This window comes from Dipodomys merriami, unplaced genomic scaffold (genome assembly GCF_024711535.1).
Source record: "Dipodomys merriami isolate MVZ:Mamm:240054 unplaced genomic scaffold, mDipMer1.0.p SCAF_102, whole genome shotgun sequence".
Classification (NCBI taxonomy): Eukaryota; Metazoa; Chordata; class Mammalia; order Rodentia; family Heteromyidae; genus Dipodomys; species Dipodomys merriami.
In genome coordinates this window covers 1685020-1701934 of record NW_027202294.1, presented here as the reverse complement: position 1 = coordinate 1701934, position 16915 = coordinate 1685020, and the positions used below count along the sequence as shown (strand labels likewise).

The window sequence follows — 16915 nt, the reverse complement described above, 5'->3', positions numbered from 1 at the left end:
CATCTCTGCGAAGCCCCAAGCGTTTCATTACTGCCCTTATTCATCTTGAGTGTTTGTAGGCAGAACCCTACAAACATTCTCTTTCCCCCCCAAGAATAGCTGGCCTTTTTAACCTGTGGGCAGACTAAGCCCTGGAGAGGATGCTGCCCAGTATTGGAAATAGGATGTGTGAAGCATCCTTCAGCAGGAGAGGGGCAACCTGCTTGGACAGGCTGCCTCGTGGCTATGAATGTCATCTCTGAAATGGAGATACTAATGCTTTCTTGAAGAGTATACATGAAAAAGTGTGTGTAAAATATTAGCACCTTGACTGGCAGAGAATAAGCATTTAGTTATTTTTGTTTTGTTTTCTCAGAGGCTGAGCAAGTGCTTTACCACTGAGCTAAACTCCAGCTCTTGATTATTTTTATTCATTTCTAAAAGGTGTTCAACTGCACGAGTATATGGGTAACTAAATGCTGCAGAACAGGTGCCTTTCCAGAGGTGGATGGTGTGGTGGGCAGGAGCTCAGGACAGTGGGAGAGAGCTCAGGGAGCTGTGCATCTATCACTGTGGCCTACCATGTGAGCTGACTCAGAGTTACTGTACCAAGATACCATTCATCTCATATATTGAGGTGGAGGGAATATGAGGCCTGTATCCCAGAACCCCCACTCAGCCCAGCAAGAGAGCGAAGTAGTAGGTAAATATCAAGTTAAAAGCCTCAGCTGAGTTTCTGGATGGTTATTGAGGAGAGTCTTAAAGGAGCAGCAGCAGATTTCTAGGCTGGTTTCTGAATAGTTTCCCAGCAGGAAGCTGAACCAGAGGCCTCTTGAAGGCCCATCCTACTTTCTGCTTTCAGGATTCAAACCTTGCCAGAAAAATCTGGAGTGTTACATTTATATAATTTTGTATATTTCTAGCAGTTTTGTGTCTGACATTGTAACTATGTCTTACATTGGAGGCATGTAAATGTAAAAGCTGGCCTTCTAAAGACTACTTGATCATCATATTTAAAAAGAATATTACACACACATACACGCATGCACTCACATGATTGGTTTTCACTATGTGTAATATGTGTATTTTTATTTGTGTATTTATATGTGTATTCTATTTTGTGTTCCCTAATCCATATAACAACCCATACATTTGGTAATACAATATAATCCTGTTTTTACAGTGATGCAGGCAGAGGCTTAAAGAAATTTAACTACCTTCACAAAATTGCTCAGTTAGCTAGAGAAATGGCAGTTGGAGTTTTTAGGTTTTTAAATCCAAATCCTGGGTTATTCTCAGTATGTAGACTGAATTGCCACTATCTGTGAGAATAAAATAGGATGTCCTGTATGGGACTGTCTGACTTTCAGCCTGCCCTGGTAGGGAATAAGATAGTGCTTGCTCTTTGTAGGGCTATTTGTATTTTACTTTGTGGAAGTTTCAGGCTTGTGGCTCTGTAGCTGCTGCCTGAAGACTTTGACCAGGTAATGAGCCTGGCTTACACAAAAGATGCAAAGATACACAGCCTGTACTCCCAAGGAATTTATATGCTAGTGCAGTTCTATTAAAACATAGATTCTGGGGGCTGGGAAGGTGACTCAGTGGTAGAGTGCTTGCCTTGAATGCATGAGGTTCTGGGTTCAATTCCTCAGTACCACATAAGCAGAAAAAGTGGGAAGTGGTGCTGTGGCTCAAGTGGTAGAACACTAGCCTTGAGCTAAAGAGCTGAGAGACAGTGCCCAGTCCCAGAATTTAGGCCCCACAACTGACAACACCCCCCCCAAAAGAAAACAACAACAACAAAAAAAAAAACACATAGATTCTGGGTAGGTATGGTGCTACACACCTGCAACCCCAGCTCATTAGGAGGTGGAGCTAGGGAAGCTCTTGGTTGGAGGCCAGCCTAGGCAACATGTTAGTAAGACTTCATCTTGACAAAAATGCATGTGTGGTGGTATGTACCTATAGTCCAGCTACACTGGCAGCAGAGGGCAGAGGTAGGGGAACACTAAGTAGGAGGATTACTGGTTGAGATCAGTCCTAGGTGGGGAGGGGGTGGGGTGGGATGAGGAAGCATTTCACAAGACTCTATCCAAAAGATAACTTAAAACTGTGGCGCTATAGCCGGGCGCTGGTGGCTCACGCCTGTAATCCTAGCTACCCAGGAGGCTGAGATCTGAGGATCGCGGTTCAAAGCCAGCCCGGGCAGGAGAGACCGTGAGACTCCTATCTCCAATAAACCACCAGAAAACCAGAAGTGGCGCTGTAGCTCAAGTGGTAGAGCGCTCGCCTTGAGCTGAAGAGCTGAGGGACAGCGCCCAGGCCCAGAGTTCAAGCCCCACGACCGACAAAAAAAAAAAAAAAAAAAACTGTGGCGCTGTAGCTTAAGTGGTAGAGTGCTTGCCTTGAGCTGAAGAACTGAGATACAGCACTCAGGCCCAGAGTTCAAGGCCCACGACTGACCCTCCCCCCCCCCCCGAAAAAAAAGAAATTATTAAAAAAAATAACTAAAACAAAAAAAGTGGAGAGACTTGGGGTACAGCTCAAGTGGCAGAATACCTGCCTAAGTACTAGACCTTGAGTTCAAACCCCAGTACTTCTCCAAAATAAATAAATGTAGATTCTATAGTTCTGGGCCTAGGGCCCAGCACTGTATATTATTTCATTTCCAGGTGTTTCTAACCCAGATTGTTTTTGGCTGTACTTGGAGAGGCTGGCCTCCAGAGTTTAATGGCATGGAAATAATGACAAGACCGTGCACCAATACTGTCATAGAGGAAATGATCAGGGACTAGGACAGCAGAGGGTAGGGAGCATCTAAATCATGCTGGGCTGGGGGTGGGCATGGCAGGCTTTCTGGAAAAGGTGATATCTGATCTTAGTCTTGAAGGAAGAGTAGGAGTTTACCAGACATCTGAGCTTGGGCAGGAACATTCCAAACAGATCAGGTTGGGAGTGTTGTTTTTGTTTGTTCCTGTGGATGAGAAGGGAAACTTGTAAGTCTGCCTGAAGACCTGGGCTCACCAGGTATTGGTGTCCTTTATGAACTCAGAGTAGGAGGGACACCTTAGGATCTCATTATAGAATAACTTCATTGTCTATAAAGGACAAGTAGGCCACAAGATGAGTTCTGGCATGCAGGGGACTATGAAGACAGCTGTCTTCAGTACTGACCAAACAATGGATGTTTTGGAGACGCTAAATAAAATTCAGAAGATAGTCTCCTGCTAAACTTTTTGGTTCTGTCACCATCTGCCAAGTTTTAGATACAACAGACAGGTGTGCTATCCCTTTAATATCTGAAAAGATGAGAAGGTAGGTTTTCTAGCTAAGGTAGAATGCAGTTTATATACCTAACAGGTAGATTATGGGTTTTCAGAGAACAAGATTGCAACAGCATTGCTGACCTATGCAAATTCTAGTTAAACTAGAGTCTGAAAGCATCGATTTGGTAATGCTGGAAGATTCTTGTGATTAACATTCTATATCTGAAATGTATTGTGCAACTTTTCTGTTTAAAGCATGTGGTGGATGGAAGTATAAATGCTTGCTGGGTGCTGGTGGCTCAGGTCTGTAATACTAGCTACTCAGTAGGCTGAGATCTGAGGATAGCAGTTCAAAGTCAGCCTGGGCAGGAAAGTCCATGAGACTCTTTTCTCCAATAAACTACTCAGAAAAAGCCAGAAGTGGTGCTGTGGCTCAAAGTGGTAGAGCACTAGCTTTGAGCACAAAGGCTCAGAGGGACAGTGGTCAGGCCTTCAGTTCAAGCCTCAGGACCTGCCGTGTGTGTGTGTGTGTGTGTGTGTGTGTGTGTGTGTGTGTGTGTGTGTGTGTGTGTGTGTGTGTGTGTGTGTGTGTGTGTGTGTGTGTGTGTGTGTGTGTGTGTGTGTGTGTGTGTGTGTGTGTGTTGAAATAGTCCCTTCTGCTGTGGAACCAGGTATTGCATTGAAGGTGTTAGCTATGTGGAACCAGGTATTGCATTGAAGGTGTTAGCTATGTGGAAGGACCAGTCAATGGTAAGTTCTAGTTGATGGTAAGTTCTAGTTGGTGGAATGAAGGCTAGATCCATTAAGATAGTAATTTACATCTTACTGGAAATGTTGCCTTTCTCTGTGGAAGTTCCCTGCTGTGCCCCAAAGTGCCTATATCATGAGGTGGGATGATCCCTGATACTGGAAATTAGTGGTCTTCAATGGAACTGGGGTAGATCTTAGATTGTCATAGAGTTTTTTGACCACATTAAAATTTTTCATGGCAGGGGCCAGCTACTGGCCTAAGGGGCTGTTATTTACTACCCCCCCCCCCCCGAGTCGTGAGGCTTGAACCCAAGGCCTGGGCTCTGTCCTGAGCTCTTTTGCTCAATGCTAGCATTCTACCACTTTGAGCCACAGCTCTGCTTTTGGCTTTTTTTTTTTTTTTTTTTTGTCGGTCATGGAGCTTGAACTCTGGGTCTGGGCACTGTCCCTCAGGTCTTCAGCTCAAGGTTAGCACTCTACCACTAGAGCCACAGCACCACTTTTTTTCTGCTGAGGAATGTAACCCAGGGCCTCATGCATGTGAGGCAAGCACTCTACCACTGAGCCACCTTCCTAGCCCCTGCTTCTGGCTTGTGAATGGTTAGTTGGAGATAAGAGTCTCATAGGTAATTTTCTGCTGGAGCTGGCTTTGAAAGCTGATCCTCAGATCTCAGCCTCTTAAGTAGCCAGGATTACAGGCATGAAGCACCCATGCCCAGGGTTTTTTTCTTTTTCTTTTTCTTTTTGGCTTTTTCCTCCTGAAATGTTCTTGCTGCATTGCACATGGTGTTGGCATTGAACTCAGTCTCCCTGCCTCAGCCCCTGGAGTAGCTGGAATTGTATATGTGCATACCATTGTGCTCAGATGCCGTTTGTAATCTTGGAAGAGAGAGCTGCTACCTTCAGGCCCTTGATGGACTCTATGCTGGGTGTAATGCAGCAACTAAAATGCTGGCCTCTGTTACTCCTTGGGCACAGAAAGAGTCTTTAGGGGGATGAGAGTGGAATTGGCTCTGGGTTTGACACCCAGCCCAAGCTTTCAGGGCAAGAGCCTTGATGGGGAGGGGAACTCTGCTAACCTCCTGTTCAACTCTGAATTATTGGTCAATATTGGCTAATACTTCCTTGGATCATTTGTTACCTTCCTGTGATGGCTATCCTTAAGGGCAGAGGTCCTATCTCCTTGTTACTGTAAGGAAAGTGGACCTCAATAGCAAGTGTGATGTGTAGTGGTGTGTGTGTGTGTGTGTGTGTGTGTGTGAGAGAGAGAGAGAGAGAGAGAGAGAGAGAGAGAGAGAGAGAGAGAGAGAGAGAGAGAGAGAGAGAGAGAGAGAGAGAGAGAGAGAGAGAGAGAGAGAGAGAGAGAGAGAGAGAGAGTGTATGTGTATGTGTGTATGTGTATCGTGTGCCCCCTTGTAGCATCCTGGTTTGAGTTTGGTGCTGTCCTACAGTCTGCTGTCTGCTCTGTGCTCTGCAGCAGACCAGGCATTAACTCCCTGTCACCTTGACCCTGGGTGCTTAGCCTTCCTCCATCTGGTTCAGGACAAATTAAGCAAGAGCCTGGTAGGAAGGGAACTAACTGCATATAAAGCAGCAGACACCAAGGTGACACTTGTTTGTACTACCGAAGGATGAAGCAGGAATTCTTATCTGAATCCTGTAAGTGAAAACTCCAGGGAACACCTTGCTGCTGCCACCTCAAGGTGAGAAAGGTGGTTAATTTTTGAACTCTCAGACATCTCTTTTCGGAGAGGCTGCATTTTAAAGAGTGGCTTGTTTTCCATTCACCACGTCTCTGATGAGAAAGCAGTGGACAGGACAGTAACCTAATGGAAAAAAGGACTGTGTCTGCTGATTCTGAAACTTTTATCTATGATGGAGCCAAAGAAAATAGTTACTTCCTCCAGTGATATCTCATGAGTTTGAACTACCCCTTTCCACCCCTTTTTCCTTGATGAGGTAAATTTTAGTCCATAAAAACAGAATAATCTGGTGCTATTTTTAAAACTGCTATAAAATTTCTTCTCCCTCCTTCATTTGCTTGTAGGCAGATACTGTTTCTTAACTTTTTGCTATTTGTTGCAAATTTGTAACAACAGGGAGTTGACACAGCCCTAAATATTGACTCCCTCGGCCATTTCTTTTTTTATTTTTTATTTGTTTATTTTTTTGGGTCCAGTCGTGGGACCTGAACTCTGGGCCTGAGCGCCGTCCCTCAGCTCTTCAGCTCAAGGCCAGCGCACTTGAGCCACAGCGGCACTTCCAGCTTTTTACTTTTTGCTTATGTGGTGCTGAGGAATGGAACCCAGGGCCTCAGGCATGCAAGGCAAGAGCTCTACCACTGAGCCACCTTCCTAGCCCTCCTCAGTTATTTTTTGTCACTCTTAATAGTGTTGCAAGATCTCAGTCTTGGTTTCAAACACTGCCTAACTTAGGTAGTTTCCATCAAGGGTTTAGAAATCAGTGGTTACCTACCAGATAGTGCTGTGAACACCTGTGACCTCCTACATCCTTTTGAGTATATGAGGAAGCCTGGGATATACTAGGATATGCCATTGCCAGCAAAACCAACACCTATAATCATTCCTCCATCTCCACGTGAGGTTCTGGATTTATGGGTGGGACTCAGATTGTTTGGAGTTCCTGTGAGGAACTGTGGCCAGAGTACAACACTATGAGTATCACTCCATGCTGCTTGTACAGTATACTAAGAGGCTTGAGGAGCCTAGAGGGGAGGGGAAATGGCTTCTAGGATTACTTGACTCCCTAGTTCCCAAGTTCAGGTCATGTTCTTTTCCTTTTCTTTTCTTTTCCTTTCTTTTCTTTTTTGTTGGTTGTGGGGCTTGAACTTTGGGCCTGCGTGCTGTCCCTCAGCTCTTCAGCTCAAAGCTAGCGCTCTACCACTTGAGCCACAGCACTACTTGCAGCCTTTTCTGTTTATGTATGCTGAGGAATCAAACCTAGGGTTTCATGCATGCGAGGTAAGCACTCTACCACTGAACCACCTTCATAGCCCATTCTTTGCCTTTTCTTTTCCATTTCTTTTCCCTTTCCCTTTGTCTTATTTTTGAGATTTGAGATCTTAACACTGACTGCCTGGGATGCCTAGACTTGTGATCTTTCTGTGTCTACCTTCCAAGTGTCTGGGATTACAGGTTTTCTCTACAATGCCCAGCCTGGTCCAGTGCTTTCTGAGGTTTTTGCTTGTTTTGTTTTTATTTTGCTAGATTTTGTGAGATTGACGTCAATCCTAGCCTTCGAGAATTTACAGGGTACAGAACCTGTAAGGCTGTCAGAAAACAAGACTGGATGGAACACATTTCTGTACATGATTACGTGGTATAATTTGGCTAGAACAGAGCTTGTAAACTAGGGCAAATTTTGTTCCCCCTCCCTCCCATGGCATTTGCAATACCTAGATATTGTCTTTGAGGAGATGATTAGTTACCACTGCTATCTAGTAAGTAGAGGGCAGGAATTCTTCTAAACATCTTAATGTAAAAGGGAGTCCCCTACAACAGAGCAGTGTCAGAAATACTAAGTAAAAGACTCAAGGGTAGAAACTCCTGATATACAGCAGTCTGCTGTGGTTAGTGAGGAAGGAAGTCTGAATTTTTTTTTTTTTTTTCTGAAATAGGGTCTTGCTAACGTTCCCTAGGCTGTCTTCAAACTGGCAATCCTTCTGTCTCTGGCTCTTAAGTAGCTGAGATTACACCACGCCTGACTTGGTTTGTTTTGATGAAGGGAAAGCTAGTGTGCCTTTTCTTTCTGCATTCCAAGCCAATTATCTGCTTAGAGATTTGGAATCTTGATATCTTGATTGTCCCCTTAATCAGAAGGTACTATGTCTTATTAAGACTAATAGTTATTTTTAAAATTAATTAAGTTTTTTAGTGTGTGACAAATACATAAAACTAAACCCTTCTGGAACCGAAATCTCATCTCTTACATAGAGTAATCTGGATAACTGCCTCCAGGCAGAGTAGGATATCAGTAGTAACTAAATAACTACACAGTTGATAAAATAATTAAGTTTAGTTATCTAGCAACACTACATTTCAAGCCAGGTACCTATTGCTATAGCTTGGGTGTGCTATAATCTGTTTCTCATAACATAACAAATCTCTCGTTTTCCAAATAATCTTGAGTCTGTCCTTAACGTTTTTTTTTTTTTTTTTTTGGGTCCAGTTGTGGGGCCTGAACTTTGGGCCTGGGTGCTGTCCCTCAGCTCTTCAGCTCAAGGCTAGCACTCTACCACTTGAGCCACAGAGCCACTTCCGGCTTTTTTCTTTTTGCTTATGTGGTGCTGGGGAATCAAACCCAGGGCCTCATGCATACTAGGCAAGTACTCTACCACTGAGCCACCTTCCCAGCCCCTGTCCTTAACCTCTTAAGTGCAAGGCTAACACTTCAGAATGTTCATATTAAATTTTTTTTCCAGAATATTTTGGAGACATAGCCTCTGGATTCCAAAGACTTCATTTATTTTGTATCTGTTTGCAAAGAGACCTTTTTTGTTTGTTTTTTCTTTTTTCTTTTTCTTTTTTTCTTGCCAGTCCTGGGGCTTGAATTCAGAGCCTGGTCACTGTCTCTGAGCTTCTTTTGCTCAAGGCTAGCACTCTTCCACTTGAGCCACAGTGCCTCTTCTGCCTTTTTCTGTTTATGTGATACTGAGGTATCGAGCCCAATTTTTATATAAATCTTTATCTTAAAACGTTGAAGTTTATTTTATTTTTTAAAGTTAAAAATAAAGATTAGTTTGAGAAAGGGGAGTGAGGGAGTGACAGAGGTGAGTCTGCGAGGTATTTTTAATACATATATCAACATGTTAAAATGGAACTTTTTGTGCAACTAATTGATGCTAGTAAAAATGTGGAAAAGATTAAATGAGTACATGCAAAGGAAAATTTTAAGGAAAATTAAGGCTGGGCGCCAGTGGCTCATGCCTGTAATCCTAACTACTCAGGAGGCTGAGATCTGAGGATCATGGTTCAAAGCCAGCCCAGGCAGAAAAGTCCATGAGACTCTGATCTCCAGTAAACCACTAGAAAACTGGAAGTGATGCTGTAGCTCAAAAGGTAGAGCTCTCGCCTTGAGCTGAAGAGTACAGGGACAAGTGCCCAGGCTGAGAGTTCAAGCCCCACAACTGGAAAAAAAAGAAAAGAAAAAAAAAAAAAAACTAAGGTACTAGGGGGCATAGATCAACTGTGGACAGATGATGGGTATCTACTCTACCTGCATGCCACCTGTATCACTGTGTGGTACCTGTTCCTACTATTTTAGCTCTCAGCTCTGCATGGTCCTTGTTCAAGGTGTACTGCTCAGTGACCCAATCTATGGCAGAAAAGGGTGGGATTTCTGGGGATACCTTGAGGTGGGTCTCTGTCTTTCCTTCTGAGGGTATGGAGGATGTATGTCTCATGCCATAGTGACCAGCTGGTCTCTACAGGTGGGCTTTGACTTGTGCTTCAGGGCAAGGGGACCTTGAGACCTTTGGATATGTTGCAGCTTTCAATTTTTGTTGTGGGATTTTCCTACCAAGACAAGTGGATTTTTTTTTTCTTCTGAATTTGTTATTCAGGTTACTAATAGCACACAGGAAATAGATTTTAATTTCTTTGCTGGTGCTCTGTTGGGGGCTGTTTAATGAGGATCCATTTGTGGTGCAGCTTTGGGAGTAGCAGTACTGGCAAGATGAAGAGTATGCTAAATAATAAATATGCTACCTCTTTAAAAATTGTTTTTGTTTTTGTTTTGTTTTGCAAGTTCTGAGGCTTGAATTTAGGGCCTGGGCACTGTCCCTGAGCTTCTTTTTGCTCAAGATTAGCACTCTATCACTTGAGCCACAGCGCCACTTTGGACATTTTCTGTTTATATGGTACTGAGGAATCAAACCCAGGGCTCCATACATGCAAGGCACTAAGCCACATTCTTAGCCCCCTCTTTTTAGAATTTATGTTTATGATTTATTATACATTTTTAATGTCTAAGTGGTTGTACAAAGGATGCATTTTTCTTAGTGGAATGAGGCAGAGGGAATATAAATAACTTAGCATGCCTTGGTCCTAAGAAGTACTCTTGAGGGGGACTGTGTTGACATGTTTGAGATTCCACAAAAAAATAATAAAACAAACCTATAGAGCTGGGTACCAGTGGCTCAAACCTGTAATCCTAGCTACTCAGAAGACTGAGATCTGATGATTGCAGTTCAAAACCAGCCCAGGCAGGAAAACCCAGGAAACTTATTTCCAATTAGCTACCAAAAAAGCTAGAAGTGGAGCTGGTGGTAGAGTGCTAGCCCAGAGACAGTGCCCCAGTTACATACACACACACACACACACACACACACACACACACACACACACACACACACACACACACACACACACACACACACACACACACACACACACACACACGCCCAGAGACAGTGCCCAGTTACACACACACACACACACACACAAGCTAGCCCAGAGACAGTGCCCAGTTACACACACACACACACACACACAAGCTAGCCCAGAGACAGTGCCCAGTTACACACACACACATACACAGTTTTACTCTGTTTTAGAGGTCATGTTTATTATACATCCAGGGAAGTAGGTTACAAATGTCAATTTAGGGAATTTAAAAGACAACTTTTCAGCCACTGTTCCCAGAGGTTCCCTATCTGTTCCCCCCCCCTCCAAACTTGGGATGGAACCCAGGATTTCACACTTAGTGCTAAGTTCTGTGCTACATAAACTATTGACCCTTTTGTTTTTGGAGATAGGGTCTTGCTAACTTCGCCTTCCCCCAAGCTAGCTTTGACCCTTCTGCATCACTAGACCTGACTCAGTCTGCATTCCTAACAAATATCCAAGGTGATTTCATGAATTACATTTTGGGAAACACACGCTTATTCCACTTATTCTGTTATATTTGTTGGCTAAGTGTGCTCTGTTGTTTGGAGGTAAATTCACAAGTTACAGTAAGTGGACTTTGTTGTCCCAAGAAGAGACCTCAGAACTTCTCTTTAGCAGTCCTGGAAGCATCCTCTGCCTCTGTTTATTCTAGGCTTTACCTAAACACGTCAATAGCTCTGTTTTTCTTTGGCTTTACCTTTTAGGGAACTCTGCATCTAGAGAATGGGGATTGGATGCGCCTGAGGCAGAGCCTTTAAGGGCTGAACCACACTGTCAGACCAAAGCCAGGAGACTAACTCTTGCAAGACAAGTTTAACTTCTTGGATAGGGGAATCTGCCCACCTAGCTTAGGCTACTTACTCTTTGGGAAAATTGCTGAATTCAACCAAATAGCTTAAAATGGCATTTTCCCCCTAACTTCCTAGTACACATGAGGCAGAATCTTGGTTAGCTGCTTAGCAATGACTTACTCTTTAGCTGAATGGATGAAATTGAGCTCGCTTAGCTAACTAACAATAATTGTCAGGTATGAGATGTGCTAGAGAGCACACATAAGGTACTATACAACAATTCTACTATCCAAGAAAGGAAGATTAATCTCACAGGAGGGAGACAATAGGGTATGGCTCCTGTTCCATTATTCTTCCTGATTTTATTCTTCCATTTCTAACTTTTTTTTCCCCCAGTCCTGGGGCTTGAACTCAGGGCCTGGACACTGTCCCTGAGCTTCTTTTGCTCAAGGCTAGCACTCTACCACTTGCTCCATAGCACCACTTCTGGCTTTTTCTGATTATGTGGTACTGAGGAATCGAACCCAGGGTTTCATGCATGCTAGACAAGCACTCTACCAGTAAGCCACATTCCCACCCCCATCCCCAACTCTTTAGTAATCTCCTTCCACTCAATTCAGAATATCTATCCTTGGAAAATTCCACTTCCCTTAGCTCCATGAGCAACCTTAAAAACCAGTAGTATTAGGAATAACCTGATCTTAGTTTTCTGCTTATAAAAATCTAGGTTAACCTACAAAGCTTTATTAAAGAGTATTTTTCATGACCACCTATGGATCTTTTTCCAAGGACCTGGCCCTGAAAGTACTGCCTTTTTAGAATTTGAAGATTCTATTTAGGATAGAACGGAAAGAGTTGATTGTGAGTTACAGATGCTTGCTATCTTCGCTCATTTCGCTATTTTAAAATCTGTCTTGCTTATGATGACTTTGTTATCCTTTGGTTACCGAGTAGTACCCAAATTAGAAAAAAAATCTGTCTCAGCAGAATGTGCAGTGTTAGATTTGGTTTCCTTTGTAGAAAGCTTTCTTGGTTTAAGAAGGAAAGGAAAGGGCTGAGAAGGTGGCTCAGTGGTAGAGCGCTTGCCTTGCATGCTTGAGGCCCTGGGTTCGATTCCTCAGCACCACATAACCAGAAAAAAAAAGCCAGAAGTGGTGTTGTGGCTCAAGTGGTAGAGTGCTAGCCTTGAGCTGAAGAGCTGAGGGACAGCGCCCAGGCCCAGAGATCAGGCCCCACCACCAGACCCCCCCCAAAAAAGAAAAGAAAATTGGTTTGTTTGCTTACTCTGCAGTAGCAGTTGCATTTGTCTGGGATCAATAAAAAGTAAATGTTAGAGATGCACCAATATTTTTATATCAAAATCTCTACCATGACTTAAGGGAGAATCTAACTAAAGGAAGCTGTGATGCTTTGGATATTATGTACAAAGCAAATGAAGTTTGGCATGTGTTCATTCTCTGCTCTCCCTTATTTGTATCCCTGAGATCTACTGAACTCAGCCACTCTAGTCTCCCTGTTCCTTAAGTGCACCAGCTCCTTCCTGCTTTGATGTCTTTGCATGAGCCTGACTTTCCTTCTGTTTGGGACTGTTCCTGTAGGTCTGCTTAAGATGGCTCCATGGCATCAGTCAAGGGTTTACTTGAAATGGCCACCTTCTCACAGAGGCCTGTCCTGACATCCCCATCTCCATCTGAGTTTTTGTTCCAATTTCCTATGCTGTTATCCATGTGGAGCTTATTACTATTCAAATGTTAATTTTGTTACTTGTCAGTGTTGTTCACTGGGATATATCTAAGATCTTTTTGTCTTTGTTCTGTTCTGCAGTTTCATATAATATGCCTAAGACTGGAGGTATGTGGCTCAAAGTGGTAGAGTGCCAGCCTTGAGCAAAGAGCCAAGCAAGAGCTTGAGGCCCTGAGTTCAAAAAAATGTAGGGGCTGGCAAGGTGGCTCAGTGGTAGAATACTTGCCTCGCATGCATGAAGCCCTGGTTTGATTCCTCAGCACCACATAAGCAGAAAAAGCTGGAAGGTACGCTGTGGCTCAAGTGGTAGAGTGCTAGCCTTGAGCTGAAGAGCTGAGGGATAGTGCCGAGGCCTTAGAGTACAAGCCCCAAGACCGACCAAAAAAAAGTGTAGTTCCGTATAATGTGCTTAAGTGTGAGTTTATTATTGTCTAAAAATGCCCTATTTTTAATTGGTTCTGGAAAGTTTTCAGTTATTGCTTCAATTATCACCTCTCATTTTCTTCTTTCTTTCTTGAACTTCTTGTTTTTAATTTTCCATTACCATGTTTTCCTAATTGGGAGAAGCACTTGTTGGATAGTTTTCTCAGATCCGTTCTACAGTTTGATAATTCTCTTTAACTTGATCTAATCAATGTGAAAATAATTTTTTTTAATTTCAATAACTTTTTCAGTAAGTTTTATTTTTACTTTTTTCTCAAATTTATGCCATTAGCTCTCTCTTAGAAATTTTCTCAGCTGGGTGCTGGTGGCTCAGGCCTGTAATTCTAACTACTCAGAAGACTGAGATCTTCAGGTCTTTGGTTTGAAGCCAGTCAAGCAGCAAAGTCTATGAGACTTTTTTTTTTTTGGTCTGTCATGGGGCCTGAACTCTGGACCTGGGCACTGTCCCTCAGCTTTTCAGCTCAAGGCTAGCACTCTACCACTTGAGCCACAGCGTACCTTCCAGCTTTTTCTGCTTATGTGGTGCTGAGGAATCAAACCAGGGCTTCATGCATGCAAGGCAAGTATTCTACCACTGAGCCACCTTGCCAGCCCCTACACTTTTTTGAACTCAGGGCCTCAAAAGCTCTTGCTTGGCTTTTTTTCAAAGCTGGCACTCTACCACTTTGAACCACATACCTCCGGTCTTAGGCATATTATATGAAACTGCAGAACAGAACAAAGACAAAAAGATCTTAGATATATCCTAGTGAACAACACTGACAAGTAACAAAATTAGCATTTGAATAGTAATAAGCTCCACATGTATAACAACATAGGAAATTGGAACAAAAACTCAGATGGAGATGGGGATGTCAGGACAGGTCTCTGTGAGAAGGTGGCATTTCAAGTAAACTCTTGACTGATGCCATGGAGCCATCTTAAGCAGACCTACAGGAACAGTCCCAAACAGAAGGAAAGTCAGGCTCATGCAAAGACATCAAAACACTCCACCACTTGAGCCACAGCACCACTTCCAGCTTTTTCTGCTTATATGGGGCTGAGGAATGGAACCCAGGGCCTCATGCATGCAAGGCAAGCACTCTACCACTGAGCCACCTTCCCAGTCCCTCTGTGAGACTCTTTATCTCCAATTAGCCACAATAAACCAGAAGCGGAGTTATAGCTCAAATAGGTAGAACACTAGCCTTGAGAAAAAGAACTCAGGGATAGCACTCAGGTCGAGTTCAAGCCCCATGACTGACCAAAAAAAAAAACCAAAAAACTTTTTCCTGTTTTGAATTATTTCTTTATCTGATCATCCTATCTTTAGTTGTTTCTTTCTCAGGCAGAATATCCTATTTGTTGAATCTCCCAAATCTTGTTTATAATGTATTATTTTTGCATATGATTTTGTTTTGTACATTTTTGTATTGAATTGTGAACTCACCTTAAGCAGAGCTTTATTTGTGGGAATCCTTCAATTGCTTGCTGATGGCAGATCTCTTCAGGGTTTTACATTTTATATTTGCTAGCTGTCGTAGAACTGGTGCCAACCTGGGACCAACTTTTTTTTTCTTTTCTTAAAGTCTCATTATGTAGTCCAGTCTGGCTGTGAGTTCATGATTCTTCTGCCTCAGTCTCACAAGTGCAGGAATTATAGTTATGCACCACCACATCCTGTGTAGGATAACTTTTTTTTTTTTTTGGTTGGTTCTGGGGCTTGAACTCTGGGCTTGGGTGCTGTCCCTATACTCTTCAGCTCAAGGCGAGTGCTCTACCTCTTGAGCCACAGCGCCACTTCTGGTTTTCAAGTGGTTTATTAGAGATAAGAGTCTCACAGACTTTCCTGCCTAGGCTGGCTTTGAACCAAGATCCTCAGATCTCAGCCTCCTGAGTTGAGTAGCTAGGATTATAGGCGTGAGCCACCAGCGCCCGGCTTAGGATAACTTTTTGTGTTAAATTTTTAGCCTGGGGAATCTTAGAACATGTAAGTAGTACAATTCAAATGTCAAAGTTGGTTTGAAGGAAGACCTATGATCAGATCACCAGAGATAGCCTTTTCTTGTCCCTACACCTTTCCTACTGTCATTTAATTATATGACAGTGGGCTAATTTTTTTCCCCTAATCTGTTTTCTTTTTTTGAGAGCCCCAGATAATTTATTGGGTCTCACTTATAGCTCCTGGTTTCACAGGGCACCAAAGCAACAAATTAGCCTACTCTCCAGGCAACCGGAAAGGCCTACTTCATTTATGAGTGAAGTTTTAAAGTAATCTGCCTAGCTATTTTGTTAGAAGCAGATTCCCTCTCCCCAATATCTCTTGTTCATTGCTCCATAGTGCAGCATCCTACATAGTGCCTAGCACATGGCGGGGGAGGGGCCAGGTGGGAAAGAGGGGAGCCAATGTGTAGTTCAGGATTTAGGAGTCACATATTTCTTTTCTTTTTTGTCAGTCATGGGGCTTGAACTCAGGGCCTGGGCAGTGTCTCTGAGCTCCTTTTGCTCAAGGCTAGCTCTACCACTTGAGCCACAGCTCCACTTCTGGCTTTTTGGTGATTACTTGGAGGTAAGAGTCTCATGGACATTCCTCCACTGGCTAGCTTCAAACCTCAATCCTTAGATCTCAGCCTTCTGAGTATCTAGGATTACAGATGTGAGCCACTGGTACCTGGCTGGAGCCAAACATTTCTATATCACTTGAGCCACAGCACCACGTCCAGTTTTCTAGTGGTTAATTGGAGATAAGAGTCTCACGGACTTTTCTGCCCAGGCTGGCTTTGAATTGTGATCCTCAGATCTCAGCCTCCTCGGTAGCTAGGATTATAGGCGTGAGCCACAGGCACCTGGCCTCACCCTGTGCTTTAACTAAAACCCTGTGGCATACTTCAGTACTTTTTTTTTTCACTCTTAAACTCTAAAACTCTATTGTTTTCCTAAGAACATGAAGATGATGTAGCCATCAGCTAGTTCTTAGCAGGGTTTGTAGTCCCATAAATTGGCAAATTAAAGCTATGCTTGGGGGAACCATTACTGCCCAGTGACTTTTTATGTTGGCACTGAGAAAGTTTCTACACTGATTAGATTGACCTTTATAGTGGCTAGGCTAAGAATAGTAAGTACAAGACATGGAAACTGTTAAGGAAAATGTTGTCCGTCTCAGTTTATGCTGCCACAAGAGATGAGATAATTTTTTGCATATGTGCAAAGTCATACTGTTAAGTCTTTTCCATTGTAATAATGATCATTCCAGTTTGGTGTCAGTCTTGTTTCTTTGTACCTGGTGTTTTGTTTTGGTTTTGGTGTTGGTTGGTTGTGGGGCTTGAACTCTAGGGCTAGGTGCTGTCCCTGAGCTTTTTCATTCAAGGCTAGCATTCTACCACTTTGAGCCATAGTGCTACATCTGGTCTTCTGGTGGTTAATTGGAGATGAGTCTCACAGCTTTTCCTCCCTGGGCTGGCTTTGAACCATGATCCTCAGATCTCAGCATTTTGAGTAGCTAGGATTACAGGTGTGAGCCACCAGCACCTAACTGGGTTTTGTTTTGTTTTCATTT

General features: G+C 43.2%; 1 protein-coding gene across 2 annotated transcripts in view; it reads left to right on the top strand.

The window, feature by feature from the left end:
- Positions 1-16915, top strand: part of Wbp1l (WW domain binding protein 1 like) — a 70373-nt gene that overhangs the window by 27324 nt on the left and 26134 nt on the right. The window lies entirely within an intron of this gene.